At 37.9% G+C, this 25,157-nt stretch overlaps 1 long non-coding RNA gene across 1 annotated transcript in view; it reads right to left on the bottom strand.

The window, feature by feature from the left end:
* LOC106997317 (uncharacterized) overlaps window positions 1-25,157 on the bottom strand; it is a 140,313-nt gene that overhangs the window by 46,559 nt on the left and 68,597 nt on the right. The window contains exon 2 of the long non-coding RNA XR_013414953.1: window positions 10,507-10,614. This is a non-coding gene — a long non-coding RNA (uncharacterized LOC106997317). The remainder of the gene's footprint in view (window positions 1-10,506; window positions 10,615-25,157) is intronic.

Genomic DNA, 25,157 nt, shown 5'->3' with positions numbered 1-25,157 from the left:
AATGGTATTTCTGGTTCTAGATCCTTGAAGAATCACCACACTGTCTTCCACAGTGGTTGAGCTAATTTACATTTCCACCAACTGTGTGAAAGTGTTTCTATTTCTCCACGGCCTTGCCAGTATCTGTTGTTTCTTGACTTTTTAATAATCACCATTCTGACTGGCATGAGGTGGTATCTCATTGTAGTATTGATTTGCATTTCTCTAGTGAACAGTGATGTTCAGCTTTTTTTTTTTCATATGTTTGTGGGCCACATAAATATCTTATTTTGAGAAATGTTTGTTTATGTCCTTTGCCCACTTTTTGATAGAGTTTTTTGTTTTTTTCTTGTAAATTTGTTTAAGTTTCTTGTAGATTCTGAATACTAGACCTACATCAAATGAATAGATTGCAAAAATTTTCTCCTATTCTGTAGGTTGTCTGTTCACTCTGATGATAGGTTTGTTGTTGGTGCTGTGCAGAGCTCTTTAGTTTAATTAGATCCCATTTGTCGATTTTTTCTTTTGTTTGCAATTGCTTTTGACATTTTCATCATGAAATCTTTGCCCATGCCTACATCCTGAATGACACAGCCTGGAATTTCTTCTAGGGTTTTTATAGTTTGGAGTTTTATATTTAAGTCTTTAATGCATTTTGAGTTAATTTTTGTATAAGATGTAAGGAAGGGGTTCAGTTTCCATTTTCTGCATATGACTAGCATCCCAGCGTCATTTATTAAGTAGGCAATCCTTTCCCCATTGCTTGTTTTTATCAGGTTCATCAAAGCTCAGATGGTTGTGGACACACAGTATTATTTCTGAGTTCTTTATTCTGTTCCATTGGTCTATGTGTCTGTTTTTGTGCCAGTACCATGCTGTTTTGGTTAACATAGTCTTGTAGTATAGTTGAAGTCAGGTAGCATGATGCTTCCAGCTTTTTTCTTTTTGATTAGGATTGTCTTGGCTATACAGGCTCTTTTTGGTGCCATATGAATTTTAAAGTAGTTTTTTTTCTAATTCTGTGAAGAATGTCAATGGTAATTTAATAGGAATAGCATTGAATCTATAAATTACTTTGGGCAGTATAGTCATTTTCATGATATTGATTCTTCCTATTTACGAACATGGAATGTTTTTCCATTTGTTTGTGTCCTCTCTGATGTCCTTGAGCAGTGGTTTGTAGTTCTCCTTGAAGCGGTCCTTCACTTCCCTTGTTAGCTATATTCTTAGGTATTTTGTTTCCTTTATAGCAGTTGTTAATGGGAATTCATGCATGATTTTGCTTTTTCCTTGTCTATTGTTCGTGTATAGGAATGTTTATAATTTTACATATTGATTTTGTATCTTGAGACTTTGCTGAAGTGGCTTATCAACTTTAGAAACTTTGGGGCAGAGACAATGGGGTTTTCTAGATATAGGATCATGCCATCTGTAAACAGAGACAGTTTGGCTTCCACTCTTTCTATTTGAATACTTTTTATTTGTTTCTCTTGCCTGATTGCTCTGTCCAGAACTTCCAATACTATGTTGAATTGGAATGTTGAGATAGGGCATCCTTGTCTTGTGCTGATTTTGCTTCCAGCTCTTGCCCACTCAGTATAATATTGGCTGTGGGTTTGTCATAAACGACTCTTATTATTTTGAGGTATGCTCCATCAATACCTAGTTTATGGAGAGTTTTTAACATGAAGGAATGCTGAATTTTATTGAAGGCCTTTTCTGTGTATATTGAGATAATCATGTAGTTTTTGTCTTTAGTTCTGTTTATGTCATGAATTACATTTATTGATTTGTGTATATTGAACCAGCCTTGCATCCCAGGGATGAACTTGATTGTGGTGGCTAAGCTTTTTGATGTGCTGCTGAATTTGGTTTGCCAGTATTTTACTGAGGATTTTTGCAGTGATGTTCATCAGTGATACTGGCCTGAAGGTTTTTTTTTTCTTTTGTATTTCCACCAGGTTTTGGCATCAGGATGATGCTGGCCTCATAAAATGAGTTAGGGAGAAGTCTCTCCATTTCAATTGTTTGGAATAGTTTTAGAAGAAATGGTACCAGCTCCTCTTCATACCTCTGGTAGAATTCAGTTGTAAATCCATCTGGTCTTGGACTATTTTTGGTTGGTAGGCTTCGTTACTGTCTCAACTTCAGAACTTGTTATTTGTCTATTCACAGATTTAACTATTTCCTTGTTCGGTCTTATGAGGGTGCGTATGTCCAGGAACTTATCCATTTCTTCTTGATTTTCTAGTTTGTTTGCATAGAAGTGTTTGTAGTATTCTTTGATGTTTACTTGTATTTCTGTGGGGTCTGTGGCGATATCCCCTTTATCTTTTTTATAGTGTCTATTTGATTCTTCTCTCTTTTCTTCTTTTCTAGTCCATCTAGTAGTCCATGTATTTCATTAATTTTTTCAGAAAACCAGCTTCTGGATTCATTGATTTTTTTTTTTAAAGTTCTTCTTGTCTATATCTCCTTCAGTTCTGCTCTGATCTTGGTTATTTCTTGTCTTATGCTAGCTTTGGGGTTTCCTTGCTCTTGTTTCTCTAGTTATTTTAGTTGTGATGTTAGGATGTCAATTTGAGATCTCTCTAGTTTTTTTATGTGGACATTTAGTGCTGTAAATTTCCCTCTTCACACTACTTTAGTTATGTTCCAGAGATTCTGGTATATTGTCTCTCTGTTCCCATTGGTTTCAAAAAATTTCTTGATTCTGCCTTAATTTCATTATTTACCCAGGAGTAATTCAGGACCACGTTGTTCAATTTTCATGTAGTTGTGTAATTTTGAGTGAGTTTCTTAAGTTTGAGTTCAAATTTGATTGCACTGTGGTCTGAGAGACTGCTTGTTTTGATTTTGGTTCTTTTGCATTTGCTGAGGAGTGTTTTACTTACAATTATGTGATTGATTTTAGAGTAAGTGCCATGTGGCACCAATAAGAATGTATATTCTGTTTTGGGGAGTGGGTGGATAGTTATGTAGATATCTATCAGGCTGACTTGATCCAGAGCTCAGTTGAAGTCCTGAATATCTTTGTTAATTTTCTGTCTCAGTGATCTGTCAAATATTAACAGTGGGGTGTTAAAGTCTCCCACTATTATTGTGTGGGAGTCTAAGTTTCTTCGTAGGTCTCCAAGACCTTGTTTTATGAATCTGGGTGCTCCTGTGCTGGGCACATATATTTAGGATAGTTAGCTCTTCTTGTTGAATTGAAACCTTTGTCATGTAATGCTCTTCTTTGTCTTATTTGATCTTTGTTCCTTTAAAGTCTGTTTTGTCAGAAACTAGGATTGCAACTCCTGCTTTTTCCGCTTTCCATTTGCTTGGTAGATTTTCCTCCATCCCTTTATTTTGAGCCTATGTGTGTCTTTGCATGTGAGATGACTCTCTTGAATATAGCACACCAATGGGTCTTGACTCCTTATCCAGCTTGCCATTCTGTGTCATTTAATTGGGGCATTTATCCCACTTACACTTAAGGTTAATATTGTTATGTGTGAATTTGATCCTGTCATCATGATGCTAGGGGTTATTTTGCAGGCTTGTTGATGTAGTTGCTTCATAGTGTCATTAGTCTGTGTACTTCAGTGTGTTTTTGTAGTGTCTGGTAACAGTTTGTTCTTTCCATATTTAGTGCTTCCTTCAGGAGCTCTTGCAAGACAGGCCTGGTGGTAATGAATTTCCTCAGCATTTGCTTGTCTGAAAAGGATTTTATTTCTCCTTCACTTAACAAAGCTCAGTTTGGCCAGATATGAAATTCTGAGGTGGAAATTTTTTTAAGAATGTGAATACTGACCCCTCCAATCTTTTCTGGCTTGTAGGGTTTATGCTGAGAGGTCTGCTATTATTCCAATGGGCTTCCCTTTGTAGGTGACCTGATCTTTCACTCTGGCTTCCCTTAACATTTCTTCCTTCATTTTTACCTTGAAGAATGTGATGATTATGTGTTTGGGGGGTTGATCTTCTCATGGAGTATCTTACTGGGGTTCTCTGGATTTCTTCAATTTGAACATTGGCCTGTATTTCTAGGTTGGGAAAGTTATTCTGGATGATATCCTGAGGTATGTTTTCCAACTTGGTTCCTCCGTTCTTCCCGTCTCTTTCAGGTACCCCAATCAGTCATAGGTTTGGTCTTTTTACATAATCCTATAGTTCTGGGAGGTTTTGTTTGTTCCTTTTTATTCTTTTTTCTCTTATCTTGTCTGCCTGTCTTTATTTCAGCAAGATAGCCTTCAAGCTCTGAAATTCTTTCCTCTGCTTGTTCCATACTTGTGGTTGCATTGTGTAGTTCTCGTGTTGTGTTTTTCAGCTCCATCAGGTCATGTATGTTCTTCTCTGTGATGGTTAATACTGAGTGTCAACTTGATTGGATTGAAGTATGTAGAGTATTGATCCTGGGTGTGTCTGTGAGGGTGTTGTCAAAGGAGATTAACATTTGAGTTTGTGGGCTGGAGAACGCAGACCCACCCTTAATCTAGTGGGTACAATCTAATCAGCTGCCAGTGAACATAAAGCAGGCAGAAAAACATGAAAAGGCAAGGTTGGCCTAGCCTAGCAGCCTACATCTGTCTCTTGTGCTGGATGCTTTCTGCCCTCAAACATCAGACTTCAAGTTCTTTAGCTTTGGGAATCGGACTGGCTCTCCTTGCTCCTCAAGCTTGCAGATAGCCTATTGTGGGAACTTGTGATCATCTAAGTTAATACTTAATAAACTCCCCTATATATATCCTATAATATCATATATATATATAAAATTATATTATAATATATATATATATAAGTTCTGTCTATATCCTAGTCTATATATATCCTATTAGTTCTGACATATATATCCTATAGTTCTGAATATATATATATCCTATTAGTTTTATATATGTATATATATCCTATTAGTTCTGTCCCTCTAGGGAACCCTAATACACTCTCTAAACTGGTTATTCTGATTAGCAACTCCTGTAATTTTTGTCATGGTTTTTATCTTCCTTGCATTGGGTTAGACAATGCTCCTTTAGCTCAGCAAAGTTCATTATTACCCACCTTCTGAAGCCTACTTCTGTCACGTCATGCATTTCAGCCTCATCCCAGTTCTGTGCCCTTGCTGGAGAGGTGTTGTGATCACTTGGAGGAGAAGAGGCACTCTGGCCTTTTGAGTTTTCAGCATTTTTTGTTGACTTTTTCTCATCTTCATGAGTTTAGCTGCAATCTTTGAGGCTGCTGACCTTTGGATGGAGTTTTTATGAGGACATTTTGTTGATACTGTTATTATTGCTTTCTGTTTGTTTTTCTTTCAACAGCCAGGCCCTCTTCTGTAAGGCCGCTGCCATTTGCTGGGGGTCCATTCCACACCCTATTCGCCTGGCTCCCTCCCATGATTCCTGGAGATGTCACCAGTGGAGGCAGAATAGTAAAGATGGCTGCCTGCTCCTTCCTCTGGGAGCTCTGTCCCAGAGGTGCACCAAGCTGAAGTCAGCGGGAACACTCCTATATAAGGTGTCTGGTGACTCCTTTTGGGGGATCTTGCCCAGTCAGGAGGCATGGGATCAGGAACCCACTTAATGAAGCACTTTGGCTGTCCCTTGGTGGAGGGGGTGCGTTACACTGGGGGGACTCCCTCTCGTCCAGACTGCCTGGATTCCTCAGAGTCAGCAGGGGAAAAGAATAAGTTCACTGATCCGCGGAGACTGTGGCCACCCCTCCCCGCAGGGGCTCTGTGCCAGGGAGATCAGAGTTCCGTGCATACACGCCTGGCTGGAGGTCCTGAAATTCTCAGAAGGAGGCCCTGCCTGGTGATAAGGGTTGGTTCAAGGTCCAGCCTAAAGAGGCCGTGTTGCCACAATCTGCCACAACCACTGTGCTGCACTGTGGGGAATTCCTCCTGGGTCCAAACTCCACCGCAGCAGGGGAAAACGGCAGAGTGGAGCTGCAGTGATGGCAGCCACCACACTCCCGGTAGCTCAGTCGTCTTAGGCACCAGGCAGCGGCAGTGACGGTGACCGCGCCCCGCCCCCAAGCCTTGGGAGCTCAGTAGTCTTAGGCAGCCGAAGTGATGGCCACCGCCTCTCCCCGTGGGAGCTCAGTCGTCTTAGACAGTCTCCAGCCGAGCAGCCATTGAGAATCTGCACAGCTCTGGTTCCTGGTGGCACGGGCTCATGATGGGATCTCCTGATCTCTGGGTTGCACAGACCCATGGAAAAAGTGTGGTTTCCCAGGCGGGGCAGCACCATCACTCACTGCCTGCCTTGGCTCGGGGGAGAGCTCTCCGTGCTCCATGTGGCTCCTGGGTGGGCCGTCGCTCCACACTGCTTTTCCTCACTCTCCATGGGCTGCGCCAACTGCAGTCAGTTCCAATGAAAGAACCTGGATACCTCAGTTGTCAGTGCAGGATTCATCTGCTGTTTTTGTTCTTCTTGGTGGGACCCCCTAACCACAGTTGTTTCAAGGTGGCCATCTTAGTCCTTCCTCATTTTTTAAAAGGAGTTGTCATTTTGTTGTTGAGTTAAAAGAGTTCTTTATATATTCTGCCTATAGACTCTTATTAGATACATGATTTGTAAATATCTGCTCCCATTTTGTAGGTTGTATTGTCACTCTTTGTAGTGTGCTCTGATGCACAAAGGGATTTTCAGTTTTGCTGAAGTCTAATTTATTTACTTTTGCTTTTGTTGTTGCTTTCAGTGTCATATCTAACAATGCATTGTTAAGCCTAAGATTATGATGATTAACTTTCTAAGGTTTTCTTCTAAGAGTTGTATAGTTTTTATTCTATTTAGGTCATTAATCAGCTTTGAGTTAATATTTATATATATGAAATCAAGGAACAGCTTTATTCTTTGGTATGTAGATATCTGGTTGTCCCAATACAGTTTATTGAAGAAATTATATTTCCCCATTAAATGATTTTGACACTATTATTGAAAAGCAATTGTGCATAGATGTATAGGTTTATCTCTAGACTCCCAATTTTATTTCATTAGTCTATGTGTTTACCCTTGTTCTCCTGCTATAATATTTTGATTATTCAAGCTTTGTGATGTCTTAAAATCAATAAATATAAGTACTCTTTTTTCTTCTTTTTTTATTATTTTGGTTAGCCAGGGCCCTTTACAATTTCATTAGCATTTTTTTCAGCAAAGAAAAAAATGTCACTGGGACTTTGATAGGGATTGTATTGAACCTGTAGATTATTTTAAGTAGTATTGCCAACTTAACAATATTGTCTTTTAATCCATTAACACAGGATGATTTTCCATTTATTTATGTCTTCTTTAATTTCTTGCCACAATATCTTATAGTTTTCAGTATACAAGTCTTGTATCTCCTTTGTTAAATTTATCACCTAGTATTCTAGTATTTTATAATAAAAGTGTTAAATAACACTTTTATAAAAAGAATTTATTTTTAGTTTTATTTCTGAATTATTTATTGTTAGTATATAGAAATACAACTGATTTTTGTGTGTTGATTTTGTATCCTGCAACTTTGCTAAATGTATTAGTTTACATTTGCTTTTGGGTTTTATTTTTTCCCTTCATCAAGACAAAGAACAAAGCTAATTTTCTTTGATGATAACCTTTACAAGAGATACTTATTGGTTTTATTTTGTTTCTCACTAACCACTTAAATGAGCAAATTTTGAAATCCCAGCTTTATTTGAAGTTCTAACCCAGTTCTCTCTTTGGAGGTCTTAGGTTTTATAGCTTCCTAACACATGTAGTTCATTAATATCAAAGCTCCTGTTCAGATAATTCTGGAAATTACCTCTAGTTCAGCCAGCACTCTTTGCTCTGGACTCATGTTTTGGCTTAGCTTGACCTTTCTTGCCAACTCAGCAATATAAGTATGGCTGTGTTTTGCACACATGTGTGTATTTTCTTCAATATGTTAAACGTTTCTCAATAGATTGGTTTTAGAGGATGTGTGTCCCACTGTATTGCCAGAAATGAAAGTCTCTTATAGAAGGTATTTACGGGAATTAAGAGAGACTATATATATATAAGAAGCATAAGATGAGCCTTGTTACACCAATACTCATCAGATGTCAGTTTACTTTTGTGTATATTGTTACAAATGTGCAAGGATGCCCAATAATGTATCACTGCTTATTGTAACTGGGAAATATGAGTAACTTGAAACTGCCAGTGTGGGAAACAGTATAAACATGCATTCCTGTTTGAGATGCATGATTTCACTAAAAGTAGCCCCTCAAACCTCACTGCATCACTGCTCACCTTCATAAAATGGCTCGCTAAGAGGATGGCAAGAACAGTGATAAGAACATTGCATTATTTTTGGTATATCTTTTAAAAATGATCACTCTGGTTTACCATTTTCAATTCATATATTTTACTGTTGTCCATTAATTAGTGTCAAAGCAAAATCAACTAGAAGTTACCTAAAGCCAAGTTGAAGTACATTACTGTCCTGGATTCTTACAGGTAAAAGCATGGCAACTCTTAAGAGCAGAATTAAGTTTTAAGGAAAACCCCACAAAACGTCTATTCAATGGGAAAGCTTAGCCTACACCAGCACAGCGGAAGTCCAAGACAGATGGAATTTCATCACAAAAATGATTAAAGCAGGACTTAAAGTGAATTGAACCTCTATTCTGAAAAGTAAAGACGCTGTTGAATCAGACTGCAGATACCATTACTTATTGATCCAGCCCATGAATTGATTATCTTCTGTAGGTTTAACCCTGACTTCTATCTACCGAAAGCCTGAGAAAGATTTTTCTATAGTTAAAATGCTTTTCATTCAGCATAACTAGCTATTTAACTGTTTATCTACATGCTTTATATAGTAAATTTTAAATGTGTCAAGATATATTTAGCAAACATATCAATTAAATTACAATGCTGAGTAAAGCAATTTTATTTGATGTTTGATAAAATGCTCAGATAAGCAATTACACCCTTTTAAAAAACAAATTTTAGGCATAAACTTGTTCCGTCCTCTTACTACTTTTTTTTCACACTAGCAACACATGCTAGTGCTTTTGGATTTGACACATTTGGGGCTTTTTTTTGCTTTCAAAATAAGTCTTGCTATTACTACAGTTTGGGTCAGGCTTATTGTACATGAATGCAATAGTTATATCATTATATTATAAGCAGCTAATTGTACTGCTTGTACTAATGAATTATTCATGCCATAATCACATAAATTCACCCCACGCTGATGCTTTATTTTGCATACTAATTTGAACATAGTGCATTTTTCACATTTTGATCTAGAGATGATCTCCGATAATGACCTGTTTGTGGATATAGGGTTTTACATTGACCTTAATATTTTTCTTTTCTCTAAACACTGCTCCATAATGTGTACATTTCATCAGGGTGGTGTAGGTCATTCAGAGTCAGGGCCCGGCTAATAATTTCTTTTAAGGCCCTCTAATTATTGCTCATTAACAGAATTTCCAAGATAATCTTTCCAACACAGAGCATTGTGTTACCAGGGTCTTCCAAATAGTAGATGTTCTGCCTTTTGTCTTCTCCTTCTAACTCATACTTTCTAAACTAATGACTCTCCCTTGTCTTGCCCAGTCTCTGGACTTTTCACTGAATTACTCTTTTCTAACTTATACCCTTATCCGTTCATGCCGACAAATCCCTTATAGATAAGCCTAGAGTTTTATATGTGGAGCAATGACACCATTGGCCAGTGGCTGGGTAACCTAATGGTCTCCCTGACTCATCTTTCTCACTTCAAGCCCTCTTATTGTTTTCAGATTAGTTCTTCTATAGCCACTAATTAAAGCTTGTGCTTCCACTGCAACAGAATCTTCTATGGTTTATTACTCATTACCCACACTAAAACATCTCTGTTTAGCTTTCAAATCCTCCCTAAAGCATCTACCCTTCTAGTGATCTTATTTCATTTCTCCCTCCAGTGAGCCTAGTTTACTTATTGCTCTAGAAACATAGAAAGTTTATACCACTACCTACACCTTTCTTTATGCTATCTGCAAATTCCTGTTTACTTTCACCTGTGACACACTTGCCATTGTCTCAAGACTCAGTACAAGTGCAGTTTGGTTTGTAAAGCCTTCTTGGACAGTCACAATCATTAGTGATGTTCCCTAATTCCCTTTACCACTTGCCAATGCTTCAGCACTTCATTATACACTTCTTTATATTTTGTGTTTAGTCTTGTTTCACGTGTTTTAATTTTATCTTCCCAATAGGATTATAATTTTTGGACAGTCTGAACAATACTGTATATTATCTATTTATCCCTCTGTAGGGTTGAAAAACTTCTTATTGCCTAGCAAAATCTAACACATCTTAAGTGTTAATAAGCATTTATTTTATTTGACTCATTATTAATGCCTGACATGGCAGGTGTTGACATGTACATAATACCATTAAAGAGGGTCCAAAGGACCAAGTTATATTTCATGTTGTGGGTGGTACTTTAGGCAAACATATTTATCATAAAATGGAATAGCAATTTTTCTTTCTGAAAGTCTGAAGCTGAAAAATCATTTGACCTATCTCTCATGAATTGGAAATATCTAACACCAACCTTTAGGATGAGAGGATCATTTGGCTGCACTGTCTGCAATCCATTTGACTTCTGGGTGGAATTAGTTCATCTGGCTTGCTGGCCAGCTGTCCTATTCATTCCTGGATGCTGAAATCGTGAAATAAGATTGAGACGATGAGCATCCTATTTGAAGAAGAAGGAACATTCTACAGTCGAGAATATAAAAGGAGCTCCACCTTCTCTCTACCATATTTTAGGAAACAATAGCAAAAATCAGTATTTCTACACACTAAAAGTAGTGTCTATGCCTAACTATTACACAGATTTGCAAGGTTTTTATTTTTAAATCCTTGGATTTCATTGCCTTAAATTAACGAAAAGATGATTTTAAAATAGTGAAGTTTCCTTGGAGATATGCAAGAGCTAGACTGCAAATTCCATCCAGGGAAATGAGAGATCGTGTCTACCTTATTTCTAATGTGTCCCCAGAGGACAGCACAGTGTCTAGCATCTAGCAGATGTTCGGTAAACCTTCCTGGATACGTCAATGAATAAACACATGAGATAATAAGTGTTCACAATAAGTCCGAGCATTGTGGACTCCACCTACCAGTTAAGTATAAAGATAGTCTCATGGATATTAATATCCTACATGTATTGTTCCTAAACTATCCTTCTGTTTAACTGTAGGAAGTCAAGTGTTTTGTAGTTTCCCTACCCAAGTATTCTAACATCTCCGGGGGCACTTGTTAGTCTTTGTTGCTTGCTGCTAGGGCTAGCAACCCAGAACTCGCCAATCTTTGGCCCTTGGATTCATGGGAGAACTGTTTGGATTCATGGGAGAACTGTTCCAAGGTTAAAATATTGTTTTCATAGCCACTACTGTTATGGTCACAAGGGGAATCTCACATGCAACATGCCAGTGAAACTGGGCCTGTGCCTCTGTCATGAAGGTGGAGCGTCACTGGGTGGTAGAAATGATGCCCATCCTACATTAGGCTTAGCTAGTGCTTCTAATGGCAATTTCGGTTGAGTCTCAAGGAATAGGCATCCAGTACCTCACACTCTCACTCACCCCCATAGAGAATAAGCCAGAATTCTAAAGCTCCAGACACTAACACCAAGGCCTCTTCCAGGCTAAGACTCTCCTCTCATTGCCATCCTTCCTGCCTGTACCACATGGAGGCTCTTGCATTTTCCATGTCACTGAAATCAGAACTAGCGCTGCCTAAAATGCAAGATATTTCTTATTCTGGAAAATCTGCCATGCTTAGAATGTAATTCAGATAAAACCCTCACTGCCACCCTTGCAAAGTGAGAGAAACAGTGTTCCTTCTCTAGTATACTCAGCCAGGGCTCCTAGAACAAAGCTTCTTCAGTTGCAAATGTTATCTTGTTTTCTTTGATGGATCATTCAACTACCAGGTGAAATAAGGTAGTTTGGTCCACTTCCTGTAATCAGCTGGCAAACTATACCCACATCCGTTAACCCCCTCCCCACCCAGGACCTATTACTGACTCCAGACCACTGGATTATGCCACCTCTTTTCTTTGGTGAGTTCCTTCTTATTGTTCCCTTTCCTTTGTCCTCGGAGATCACTCTCTCCCACCTCTAAAACATCAGATATGGCTGAACCTTTCTGGTGAGTGGGTTGAAATCTTTCTTTTCTCCTCTTAGATCCTACACAAAGGAGTGATTACAAAGGTGAGTTATGGATGCAAAAATCTTAATAAAATACCAGCAAACTAAAACCAGCACTACATCAAAAAGCTTATCCACCAAGATCAAATCGGCTTCATCCCTGGGATGCAAAGCTGGTTCAACATATGCAAATGAATAAACATAATCCATCACATAAACAGAATCAATAATAAAAACCACATGATTATCTCAATAGATGCAGAAAAGTCCTTCAATAAAATTCAACATCCCTTGGTGTTAAAAACTCTCAATAAACTAGGTATTGATGGAACAAATATCAAAATAATAAGAGCCATTTATGACAAACCCACAGCCAATATCATATTGAATGGGCAAAAGCTGGAAGTATTCTCTTTGAAAACTGGCACAAGACAGGGATGCCCTCTCTCATTGCTCCTATTCAACATAGTATTGCAAGTTCTGGCCAGGGCATCAGGAAAGAGAAAGAAGGTATTCAGATAGGAAGAGAAGAAGTCAAATCATCTCTGTTTGCAGACAACATGATTCTGTATTTAGAAAACCCCATTGTTTCAGTCCAAAAACTCCTTAAGCAGATAAGCAACTTCAGCAAAGTCTCAGGATATGAAATCAATGTGCAATAATCACAAACATTCCTGTACACCAACAATAGACAGAGAGTCAAACCATGAATGAACTTCCATTCACAATTGCTACAAAGAGAATAAAATACCTATGAATACAGCTAACAAAAGACATGAAGAACCTTTACAAGGAGAGCTGCAAACTACGTCTTAAGGAAATAAGAGAGGACACAAACAAATGGAAAAACATTTCATCCTCATGAATAGGAAGAATCAATATCATGAAAATGTCCATACTGCTCAAAGTATTTGAAAGATTCAATACTACTCCCATCAAACTACCATTGATAGTCTTCTCAGAATTAGAAAAAAAACTACTTTAAATTTCATATGGAACCAAAAAAGAGCCCTTATAGCCAAGACAATCCTAAGCAAAAAGAACAAAGTCAGAAACATCATGCTACCTGACTTCAAACTATACTACAAGGCTACAGTAACCAAAACAGCATGATACTGGTACCAAAACAGACATATAGACCAATGGAACAGAACAGGGACCTCAGAAATAATACCACACATCTACAACCATCTGATCTTCAACAAACCAGACGAAAAAATCAACGGGGAAGATTCCCTATTTAATAAATAGTGCTGGGAAAACTGGCTAGCCATATGCAGAAAACTGAAACTGGACCCCTTCTTTATATCTTATACAAAAGTTAACTCAAGGTGGATTGAAGACTTAAATGTAAAACCCAAAACCACAAAAACCTTAGAAGGAAACCTAGGCAATACCATTCAGGACTTAGACCTCGGCAAAGATTTCATGATGAAAATGCCAAAAGCAATTGCAACAAAACCCAAAATTGACAAATGGGATCTAATTAAATTAAAGAGCTTTCACACAGCAAAAGAAACTATCATCAGAGTGAACAGGCAACCTACAGAATGGGAGAAAATTTTTGCAGTCTACCCATCTGACAAACATCTGATATCCAGAATCTACAAGGAACTTAAACAAATTTACAAGAAACAAACAACCCCATCAAAAAATGAGCAAAGGATATGAGCAAACACTTCCCAAAAGAAGACATTTATGCAGCCAACAAACATATTTTTAAAAGCTTAACATCATTGATCATTAGAGAAATGCAAATCAAAACCACAATGAGATATCATCTCATGTCAGTCAGAATGGTGATTATTAAAAAGTCAAGAAACAATAGATGCTGGCGAGGCTGTGGAGAAATGGGAACACTTTTACGTTGTTGGTGGGAATGTAAATTAGTTCAACCATTGTGAAAGACAGTATGGCAATTCCTCAAGGATCTAGAACCAGAAATACCATTTAACCCAGCAATCCCATTCCTCGGTAGATACCCAAAGGAATATAAATCGTTCTACTATAAAGCACATGTACATGTATGTTTATTGCAGCACTATTTTCAATAGCAAAGACATAGAACCAATCCAAATGTCCATCAATGATAGACTGGATAAAGAAAATGTAGTACATATACACCATGGAATACTATGCAACCATAAAATGGAATAAGATAATGTCCTTTGCAGGGACATTGAAGCTGGAAGCCATTATCCTCAGCAAGTTAACACAGAAACAGAAAACCAAGTGGGAGTTGAACAATGAGAACACATGGACATAGGGAGGGAAACAAGGTTGATAGATGCAGCAAATGACAATGGCACATGTGTACCTATGTAACAAACCTGCACATTCTGCACATTTATCCCATAACTTAGAGTAAAATTTTTTTTAAAAAGTGAGTGAAAAGATACTATGATTTGAATATTTGTATTTCCTCCAAAGTTCATATTGGAACTTCAACTCCAGTGTGATAGTACTGTATTAAGAGGTGGGATCTTTAAGAAGTGATATGGTTTGGCTATGTCCTCACCCTAATCTCATCTTGAATTGTAGCTCCCATAATTCCCACATGTTGTAGGAGGGACCTGGTGGTAGACAATTGAATACTCAATATCCATGGGAACAGTTTCCCCCATACTGTTCTCATGGTAGTGAATAAGTCTTATGAGATCTGATGGTTTTAGAAGGGGAAATCCCTTTCGCTTGGTTCTCATTCTCTCTCTTGCCTGCTGCCATGTAAGACATGCCTTTCACCTTCCACCATGATTGTGAGGCCTCCCCCAGTCACAGGAAACTGTGAGTCCAGTAAACCTCTTTTTCTTTTTAATTTACCCAGTTTTGGTTATGTCTTTTTCAGCAGTGTGAAAACGGACTAATACAGAAGGTGATTAAGTCCTGAAGGCAGAACCCTCATGAATGAGATTAGTGATCAGATAAAAGTGCTGGAAGGGACTAGCTAGGCCGATTTTGCCCTTCCATCTCTTCCACTAGGTGAGGACACATAGTTTTCCCTTTTTGCTCTTCCCCCTTCCACCATATGAGGCTGTCACTGTGAGAGGATGCCATCAGTGGAGCTAGCCCTCAGAAGATGCCAACTCTGCTGGCACCTTGATCTTAGGCTTTCCAGCCTATAGAACTGTGAGAAAAAAAAAAATTCTGCTATTTATAAATTACCTAGTATCCAGTATTTTGTTATACTAGTACAAACAGACTAAGACAGTCACCTACTATAAAATGCCAGCGTTCTGCTATTTTAAAAGTAAATATGAAGGAAAATGCACAAGACACTTTGTAATGTTTAGGTCCATGATTTGAGAATACTCAAATAGCATAGACATGCTGGTGAGAACTTCAGTGATAGATACTACTGTTCACTATACAGTACATCTCAGACGGTCTCTGCATTACAGGGAAGAGGTGGTTGCTGGGAGGCTTACTGTCTTGGATATTTTGTGTTGCTATAACAGAGTACTTGAGTCTGGATAATTTATGAAGAAAACAGGTTTAGTTAGTTCACAGTTTTGCAGGCTGAGAAATTCAAAAGCATGGCCCTGGCTTCCAGTGAGGGTTTGGTGCTGCATCAAAACATGGTATAGATCAAAGTGGAAGCAAACACGTGCAAAGAAGCAAAACCCAAGGGACCTCTTTGCTTTTTTAACAACCCACTCTCACAGGAAGTAATTCATTCCCACAGGAAGTAATCCAGCCTGGCCAGAGCAAGAACTCGTTCACTAACGTGAGAACAGCACCAAACCATTCATGAGAAATTTGCTCCCGGTGACCCAAGCACCACCCAGCAGGTTTCACCTCCCAACACTGCCAGGTTAGGGATTAAATTTCAACATGAGTTTTGGGGAAGACAAACTGAAACAATAGCAAAAAGGTCAGCTGTAGATCTACCTATTTTATCTTTTTTGTTTCAAATTGAAAGCTATATAATTATATTGATATAACATATATTTTTAAATATTAATTTGATGTTACTCCACTATAACCCCAGAATTTTCCAAACAAGGCAATGAGTGACCTTTGTAACATTTTTGAACAGCATTTTTTTTTGTTTAAAATAATTGTTTCTGCTATGTTTCAATCCATGCTTATACATATCTTTTATTTAACACTTATAGGACATTTTATTTAATTTAGTCATTTTATCTTTCATTGAAGATGAACTTACATGAAACCTGTGTAGTATTGGCCAAACTTTATTTTTAGGTGATATCAGGTTATAGCACTTTTCCTTCACCCAGAATGGAGAAAAATAAGTAGTGGCTATTTTCAGAGGAAAGATAAATGTATGCAAAATATCAATGCCATGGATGCAAGACTCTATTTATTACCTCTTGGGTAACTTAAGAGGTTAGAGACTGAAGAGAAAACCATCCTGTATATATGGCTTTGGGAATTTGGCAAGAAGTGAAAGGAACATTGTAAGATTAAGGACTGCAGAGTAACTTAACATGCCTTATGATATGTAGAAGCAAAGGAAGAAAGGAGGGAACACATGAATGATGCAGTCCAGGATTTACCACAAGAAGCAGGAATTGATTGTTCATATGTGTGTTGCTCTAATTTCCAGATATCTTAGTGTCTAACAGCAATTACATCCCAAAAGAACTGCAATGATGATGTTTATTGGGTAACCACTGTGCCAGGCCAGATATTTTTGCATATGTCACCTCATGTAAGCCTCATAAATCCTCAGGTATCATCACCCTTTTGTTCAGATACTGGAACTGGAGCTCAGAGCATTTAAGGGATTTCTGTACAGTCTGAAAAATAAGGATCGGAGGTCAAATTCTAATCCAGGACAAACTGTTAACTATGCCTTCTTTGACTTTAAGATAAGAGAATAACTCAGAATTTTAGACATTGAATAGGCAAAAAACCTCTAAATTCTCCAGTTCTGTACAGGTATTTTCTAAAAAGCATCATAATCACTGTCGTCATTGGGAAGAAATGTAGATCAATCATCTCAGTGCACTTGGCTTAGTGCTAGCAGTAGCTTTAAAGGCATTAATAGACAAATTTCCTTGACTATGGTTTTAGAATCACTAAAAAAGCATTGAGAAAAGTTATTTTCTGGGTAACTTTCCCCATAATTTAACTTAACCTTTATTGGTTAAGTAACTTTCTGTTCAAATCCTTATGATTTAGATTATGAACTTAAGGTGGAAATAATTGTTTCTTATCAAATCATAATGATCCTCTCTATCTATCTATTCACACATATATATTTGACCTCAATTTAATTGTCTTAGAATGAGGTTCTGCATTTATGTTAAGATATTTCATTTATTTAAAGTAGATTATTCCATTACCAAACATGTCTTCTGTTTAAACTGAATCACAGCCAAGTAGGAAGTGAATTCTATGCAACTGAACTGAGCCTCTCTGGCCAGCCTCGTGTGAACTGAGCCTCTCTGGCCAGCCTCGTGTGAACTGAGCCTCTCTGGCCAGCCTCGTGTGAACTGAGCCTCTCTGGCCAGCCTCGTGTGAACTGAGCCTCTCTGGCCAGCCTTGTGTGAACTGAGCCTCTCTGGCCAGCCTTGTGTGAACTGAGCCTCTCTGGCCAGCCTTGTGTGAACTGAGCCTCTCTGGCCAGCCTTGTGTGAACTGAGCCTCTCTGGCCAGCCTTGTGTGAACTGAGCCTCTCTGGCCAGCCTTGTGAGTAACGAGAAAAAAGTAAAAGAGGGAGGGGAAGAGTTTGATGATGGTGATTTGGTGCCTGGAATAGATGGGGTAAAATTGTCAGACTTAGTAAATAAAAATACAGAACACTTGGCTACAGTTGAATTTCAGATAGAACAAGGCACAGTTTTTTAGTACAAGGATGTTTCAAATATTGCATGAGACATCCTTATATTTTAAAATCACCCATTGTTTATTTAAACTCATATTTAACTGGGTGTCCTATATTTTATCTGGCAACCCTAGATGAAGGCTTACACAGAACAAATATAACTAGCATTGGGTTCCAATTGCCACGTGTCCTTTATGCGCAGATTGGCAGGCTTCTCCTGGGGTAAAGTAGAGGCTTAAAATTGAGGCCGCTTTTGCTCACTGCTTAATAGTGACAAGCTATTGATAGCCGGGCATTGCCAAATTCTCATTAGTTGCTAAAAGTCAGGAACTACATTTAGAAAAAAGCGGCTCGCTTATGGAGAGGTCATCTCTCCAATAACCTCAAGTACCAGGAACACAGCTGAAGCCCAGGAAGCAAGGGAAAAAAGGCCTCTGAGGACTCAAAATAGAAACCATGTGCTAAAGCTCATGCTCTTTTCTCTGAGAAGAGGCCCTCAGACTTGCACTCAGTGTAATTTGCTCTTCTTTTAGACACCGTGCAAACAAGTTCGGTTGTCTGGTTTCCCACCCAATAGAGACAGAAGGCAGGAAATTGCAAAGTGGGCAGGATGGCTATGTAGACTGGGGGTCCGCCTTGTGGCAAACAATCTGGTAAAAACACGTGCACACACATACACACACACATACACTCCACTATATGCAACAATCCCCACAAAAATTCAAAAGAAACTGTACCAAAATGGAATTTGTGGTTATTTTCTAGTAATGAGCTTACAAGTGGTCTTATTTTCTTCTTACACTTTTGAAATATTAGCTAAATTTTTTACAAGCATGTTTATGATCAGAAGAGGCAATACAGATATTTTCAATAAAAGAAAATTTAAAAATTATTTCTTGATTCTCTCAGGAGAGCTCTGTTCACACCTCTATTAAAAGCATTTCCCAAATGGTAACTATATGCCAGACATTTATTTGTCTTTGTCCTTTACTGACTTGTAAATTTTTGAGAGCAGAGTTAGTGCCTTTGTAGCCTTGTAGCCTCAGTTATCAGCATCATCTCTAGCACACCAGTGCCCAATAAATATTTGTTGAGTATGGAATGAAAGTCAAAATGCATAGTATTTCTATGGGCATCTAGACGGGGAATTCTCCACACCTCAGAATCCCAGGGACAGTGCTCCACTGTGGTCTGCTTTGCCATTTGACTAGGATAGAAGTCTACCCTAAGTCCACAATACGAACCAGAATTAAGATTGCATTCTCTGTTTTTAAAAGCACAGAAGAATTTATTCTGGCAAAGTTTCTTTTGAAATGGTTAGCATCTTTTAAAGTTTTGGCTTAAAGGAATGAGTATAAGAAATTTTGAGAATTCTCTTACTTTTAGTCATTTATTTAAAAATCTGGCTGTATCTGGTAATTGAGGATCACGGGCTAAAGATATGGGACATGCTCTCAGAGTTGCACTATGGAGGTAAAATGCAATCCGTAAAATATTGGCTGCAGAATAAGACCATGTACAGGTTCTAGAAGAAGAAATGAGAGACTCCTATATATAATGATTTATGTGGCATCTCTACAAAGCTATAAAGCATGTGCATCTTTGCAAATAAATAAAAATGTGAAAAACACCAAAGCTCTACTTTCCTTATAACCAGTTTCCTTAATGACTCCCCCTTCTCAGTGCCACACAGGGGGATTGAGTGTGGTCTTAAAATTCTACTCTTTTTCAACCCAAACGAAGATTAATTCAGTTCATTCAGAAGAAAGAGAAATGACTGGATTACATTTACAAGTGCTAAGTAGAAAAAGAGTAGAATTTTAGTCTGGGTGCGGTGGCTCACACCTGTAATCCCAACACTTTGAGAGGCCGAGGTGGGAGGATCACAAGGTCAGGAGTTCGAGACCAGCCTGGCCAATATGGTGAAACTCCGTTTCCACTAAAAATATAAAAATTAGCTGAGCGTGGTGGTGTGCACCTGCAATCCCAGCTACTCGGGAGGCTGAGGCAGGAGAATTGCTTGAACCCGGGAGGCAGAGATTGCAGTGAGCTGAGACGGTGCCACTGCACTCTAGCCTGAGCAATAGAGCAAGACTCTGTTTAAAAAAAAAAAACTATGACTGTTTAATCAGAAAGAAATATATGAGTTGCTGAACAGTGGATATCATGGCAGAGATATGTGACAATACTGAATAGGATGATTCACCGTCTATTATTTATGTTTTATAAATGATTTCAAAGCACATTTTAGTAACTTGGAAGGGATTCTCAAAGTGGGACAACAGTGTTGCCTTCCCACCGTCTTATTATTAGGAAATGATTTCCCAGCTTGCCCACAAATGCATCAGGCCCTGCCAGCAGAACCCCTTTACCCTAAAAAGCAGCTATTCAAAATTAAAATGCACATGAGGACATTTTTCACTACCATCAACATGGGTATCAGTATTGATGAACAGGGCTAAGCATTGGTAACTTAATGCAGAGATACATTTGTACTTTAACCATTGAATTTGGCTCCTTTTCCACATCTGTAAAACGTTAAATAGAATGATAAAGTTACCTGATTTGTCTTTCATCTCTTTTCTTTCTCTACTCCTTGAAGGTAATGCCTAGGAAACACACACACACACACACACACACACACACACACACACAGAGAAAAGTAAGTCCAAAGCAGGCAGCAGGAAAAAGAAAGAAAAAGTGACAAATAAATGATTAATCCCTGGAAAATTTAAATTTAATAGTGAATATGGACAACTTTCAGCTTATAAAAGAAAAACATCCCTTGTGCAGCAAGCCTAAGATGCTCAATTGTAAGAGGTGGTAAGGCTGCAAGCCTAATAAATAACTCTAGGAAAAGTTTTAAAACATTGTTTTGATTTTTTAAATATCTAGACCAATGTGTTTTTTAAAAAGTAGAAATAATGGAATAAATTCCTAATATTTCAAAGAAGATGTCAAGAAAGATAGTGAAGCCTTCCTAAATCAACAACCTCCATGTCACTCCTTAGACATAATCATCTTTTTGTATCCCACATAAAAATCTTTGGCTGTGAAGTGACTATACGGTGCTCTTCCTGCCCAAGTCACCACTGAACTGAGAAGGCTGATAGGCCACTGCTCAGGGGGCAGTTAATGATGTTACACAGGAAGCATGGCGCCCAAGTTTCTAACCAACAGTGAATCAGCTTGTTAATTACATTCTGAGCAGTGAGTGACTTTTGCTACCAAAGGGGATTTAAAGAACCCTTTCCACACTGCTCCAGAGATGTGAATGCTGAGCTTACAGTCATGCAATGAAGTATATGTAGCACTGAGTATCACACAGCCTCACACAGTACTCTAAGAAATAGTGAAGAAAAACAAATCCTCCATAAAAATCAAGTAAAACTATAAATAATTAAAAATTGCCTTTGGAATAAATGCACATGAACACTAAGTCTAATTAGCAATAAGGTCTTTACACACACACACACACACACACACACACACACACATTCCAAGGCAGACTTTGTAAGACAACGAATAATTTTTTTAAAATGCTGTTCCCTACAATAATGCTGATTAAAGATTGCTACCAGCTTCTTACCCCAGAGAAAGTGGAGAGTCAAACTCTGATGCCCATATTTGCCCATATCATGTCCAAGAAATTATGGTAATTTGTGAATCAGTCACTACTAACAAACCCATTTGTCCTCTTCATAAAGCCTGGAGCTGAAGAATCTGCTGTTAGGATTCGATGGACAGATAATGTAGAACAACAGACCCAATGAGTATTTGCTGAATGAACGAACTTTGGATTTAGAAAGCCTTCTATACCAGATGGATGTTTCTGATGTTCTGAATGGAGAAAAACAAGTAAAGAGGGATCCTTAAAGTTTCCTCTTGTGATAGGGCTTATTTCTCTTTAGATGTGCTACATACTATACTATGTTCTTCACATTCAAGATGAAACAGGATAAACGTCCTAACAAACTTCACCTCTCTGGCCTTGACCTTTTAGACATATTTTGGTTCTGGTCTTGGCTTTTGGATAAGTATCTATATAGAGTTCATCCCTCACAGCCAATTCAATCTGGCTGAACATTATGTCCAGTAGAGGGCTCCCCAAGAGACTGATTTGGCTTAGAAGTCCTTTTGACCCATTCTGTTGGCAAAGTTAAAGGTTCAGACAGGTCCATCCTGATCCTTTCAACTATTTCAAACCTCCTATGCCCCTGAAGTGTTCTCTCACTTTTTTTTTTCTTTTTTTTCTGAGTTCTTTTGAGCAGGGATAATTAGCAGGTGTATTAGTTTCCGAGGACTGTCATAACGAATTACAAACTGGTGGCTCAAGATTATAGAAAATCATTCTTTTATATTTGTGGAGGCAAGAGTCTGAAATCAAGGTGTCAACAGGTTTTCAAAGACTCTGGGAGAGAATAGACAAGAATCTTGTCTATTCCAGATTCTTGACGTGTAGCTACGTAACTCCAATTTCTGCCTCTGTCTTCGTATGATCTCTCCCCCGTGCTTTCTCCCTTTCTATGTATCAGGACATTTTTCATTGAATTTAGGGCCAATCAAGATAATTCCAGATGATCTCATCTTGAGATCCTTGACTTAATTATCTCTGCAAAGATCCCTTTTGCGAATAAGGTCACATTCCCAGGTTCCAGGTGGACATATCTTATGTGGAAACCATCATTCCATTCACTACAGCGAGTGACTCATCTTCAGATTTGAAGAGGTAAATAATTTGTGGTATTACATTTGGTACTCTAAACATTTATTTTAAATATTCTGCTTACCTTAACTTTATGTCTGTTTTTTAAGTTATCACTTTAACTTATTATTATTGTCTTCATTGGTAGTTCTCTAGACCAAAGTTTTTCAGTCACGGCATGATTGACGTTTGGGGCTGGATAATTCTTTCTTGTGGGAGGATTTGCTGTTCATTGTATTGTGTTTAGCAGCATCCCTGGCCTCCACTCCCCAGGTGCCAGTAGCATTCCACCAGTTGTGTCAATAAAACATGCCTCTAGAAATTCCCAAATGTCCCTGGGATCAGGAAATTGTTCCTGGTTAGAAACCACTGGTCTACTTTCTAGATGGGACTATCAGAAATTACACTGAAACACTACAATTCATCTAAATAATAACTCGATTTCTATGGCTAAAACTTGTGCTCTGAAAATATTATGAAAATGTTTTATTTTATTTCAGTTCAGAATAATGAGTTAATGGAACATTTTCCCAGGGTACACATAATTTTCAATGGCCCAGTCTCTACTCACATAGCAAGTGGTAAGAAAAGAGTCTGTCTTAGTTCATGCTCTCCCATTTACTTACCTGTTATTCAAAAACAGGCAGAAATCTGCTCATTTCAACCAGATAGGCAAAAGTGAATTTCTTCATAACAGGGTTTGGCAGAGAAATACATATGATATCCATTAATGAAGTAAAATTGCAGAAAAACCACTTCTGTATACAAAGATAAAAAATATCAACGATTCACCTTTATTGCCATTAGGATCAACATGGAACACTGAAACAGTGGTTTTATTATTAATTCAGAAACATCCAACCCACTTATGAGTTAAAGCAAGATATTAGGCACAGATCTATGAGCTATTAATATTGTCTGTTTTAATAAAACATATCAGAATGTACATTAACAAAAGTTGGCTTCAAGGCTGTAGACACCTTAGTAAGCTAGACAATTTAGTAAACTCCAAAATTGTCATTGCCCCATTCTCCAACCATTTTAAATGTTTTAGACCTGAAATAAAGGCCATCCTGAGTCTCAGCAAGAACTCATTTTTGTTTAGAATTATATCTTATTTTGGCTAACAGGATTTTTATCTACCAAACTTGTTTCCAGCATTCAAATCCACATTTAAAAAGTTAATATGGCCAGGCACAGTGGCCCATGCCTGTAATCCCAACACTGGGAGGCTGAGGCGGGTGGGTCACTTGAGGTCAGGAGTTCAAGACCAGCCTGGCCAACATGGTGAAACCCTCTCTCTATTAAAAATACAAAAATTAGCTGGGCATGGTGGCGATCACCCGTAATTCTAGCTATTCGGGAGGCTGAGTCATGAGAATTGCTTGAACCTAGGTGGCAGAGGTTGCAGTGAGCCAAGATCATGCCACTGCACTCTAGCCTGGGCAACACAGTGAGACTCCATCTCAAAAATAAATTAATCAATTAAAATAATAAAATAAAATGAAAGTTTAATGTTACTACCATCAGAAATATTTTTAAGATTCCCAGTTTTCCAAGACAATTTAAAAAGATAAAGCAAAAATATTTTGAGTAATGATAGCATCTTTGCCATAAATATAAGGTCTCTCAAGGTAACCACTCTGAGAAGGACAATAAGCATTTGGATTTATAAATGTTGGTACTTTAATAAATTGCATTACTTTACAGATCCAATCTATAGATGACCCATTAGCTAAACATTCTTTGAAAACAGAAATCAGGTTTTTTTCTAGAGCTATAGCTAACAATACCAATTTCAAACAACAATTATAATAATTTGTTATGAGAGAAGATCTTTTTGAGCTATTAATCAACTTAATTGAGAGGTAGCATAGCATACTGAGTAAAACCAAGGGCTTAGTGGCCCAACTGCTAGGATGCAATTGTGACTCTGTCAGTTACCGACTGAGTGACCCTGGTTTTCTACTCTGTAAAATGGGCCTAATAATAGTAACAACCTCATTAAGTTGCTGTAAAGCTTGCGAGTTAATGCATATAAAGCATGAAGAATAGGGTCTAGTATGTAGTAGATATTCAACAAATGATTATTTCTGTGATTGTTTCACTTTTCTCATGTCTCTTTTTATTTGATATGATCCAATTCCCTAAAGACTTCATGTTAAGAAATAAAACATTTGACTACAAAAACTTTTGGCAAGCTACGCTTTTTGGTCTCCTACTTTGTCTTTATGACTTTTGGGATCCATATCTTTCTTCTGCATTGTACAAGTTCTGCTTCAATCATATTTACTTTCATTATACATTAAGTCATATTGAGACTACACAATAATACATGACAATACATAAAAATTTGGTTAGCCCAGAGTAAAGAATTTAAAGTTATCATTGGACAGATAATAGAAAGGGGAGGAGGATTATTTTGTGTGACATAAGTCAAACATGGTGAAAACCATGTAATGCTCCCTCATAGAAGCAGGTTTTCACTAAGGGGCTGATGATATTTAAATTGCATGAAATGAATACTTTCCCTGGGATAGTTTTGACCACAC

The sequence above is a fragment of the Macaca mulatta genome, chromosome 3, assembly GCF_049350105.2.
Source record: "Macaca mulatta isolate MMU2019108-1 chromosome 3, T2T-MMU8v2.0, whole genome shotgun sequence".
Classification (NCBI taxonomy): domain Eukaryota; kingdom Metazoa; phylum Chordata; class Mammalia; order Primates; family Cercopithecidae; genus Macaca; species Macaca mulatta.
Note: the sequence above shows the minus strand (reverse complement) of the source record. Positions and strands in the feature narration are given on the sequence as shown.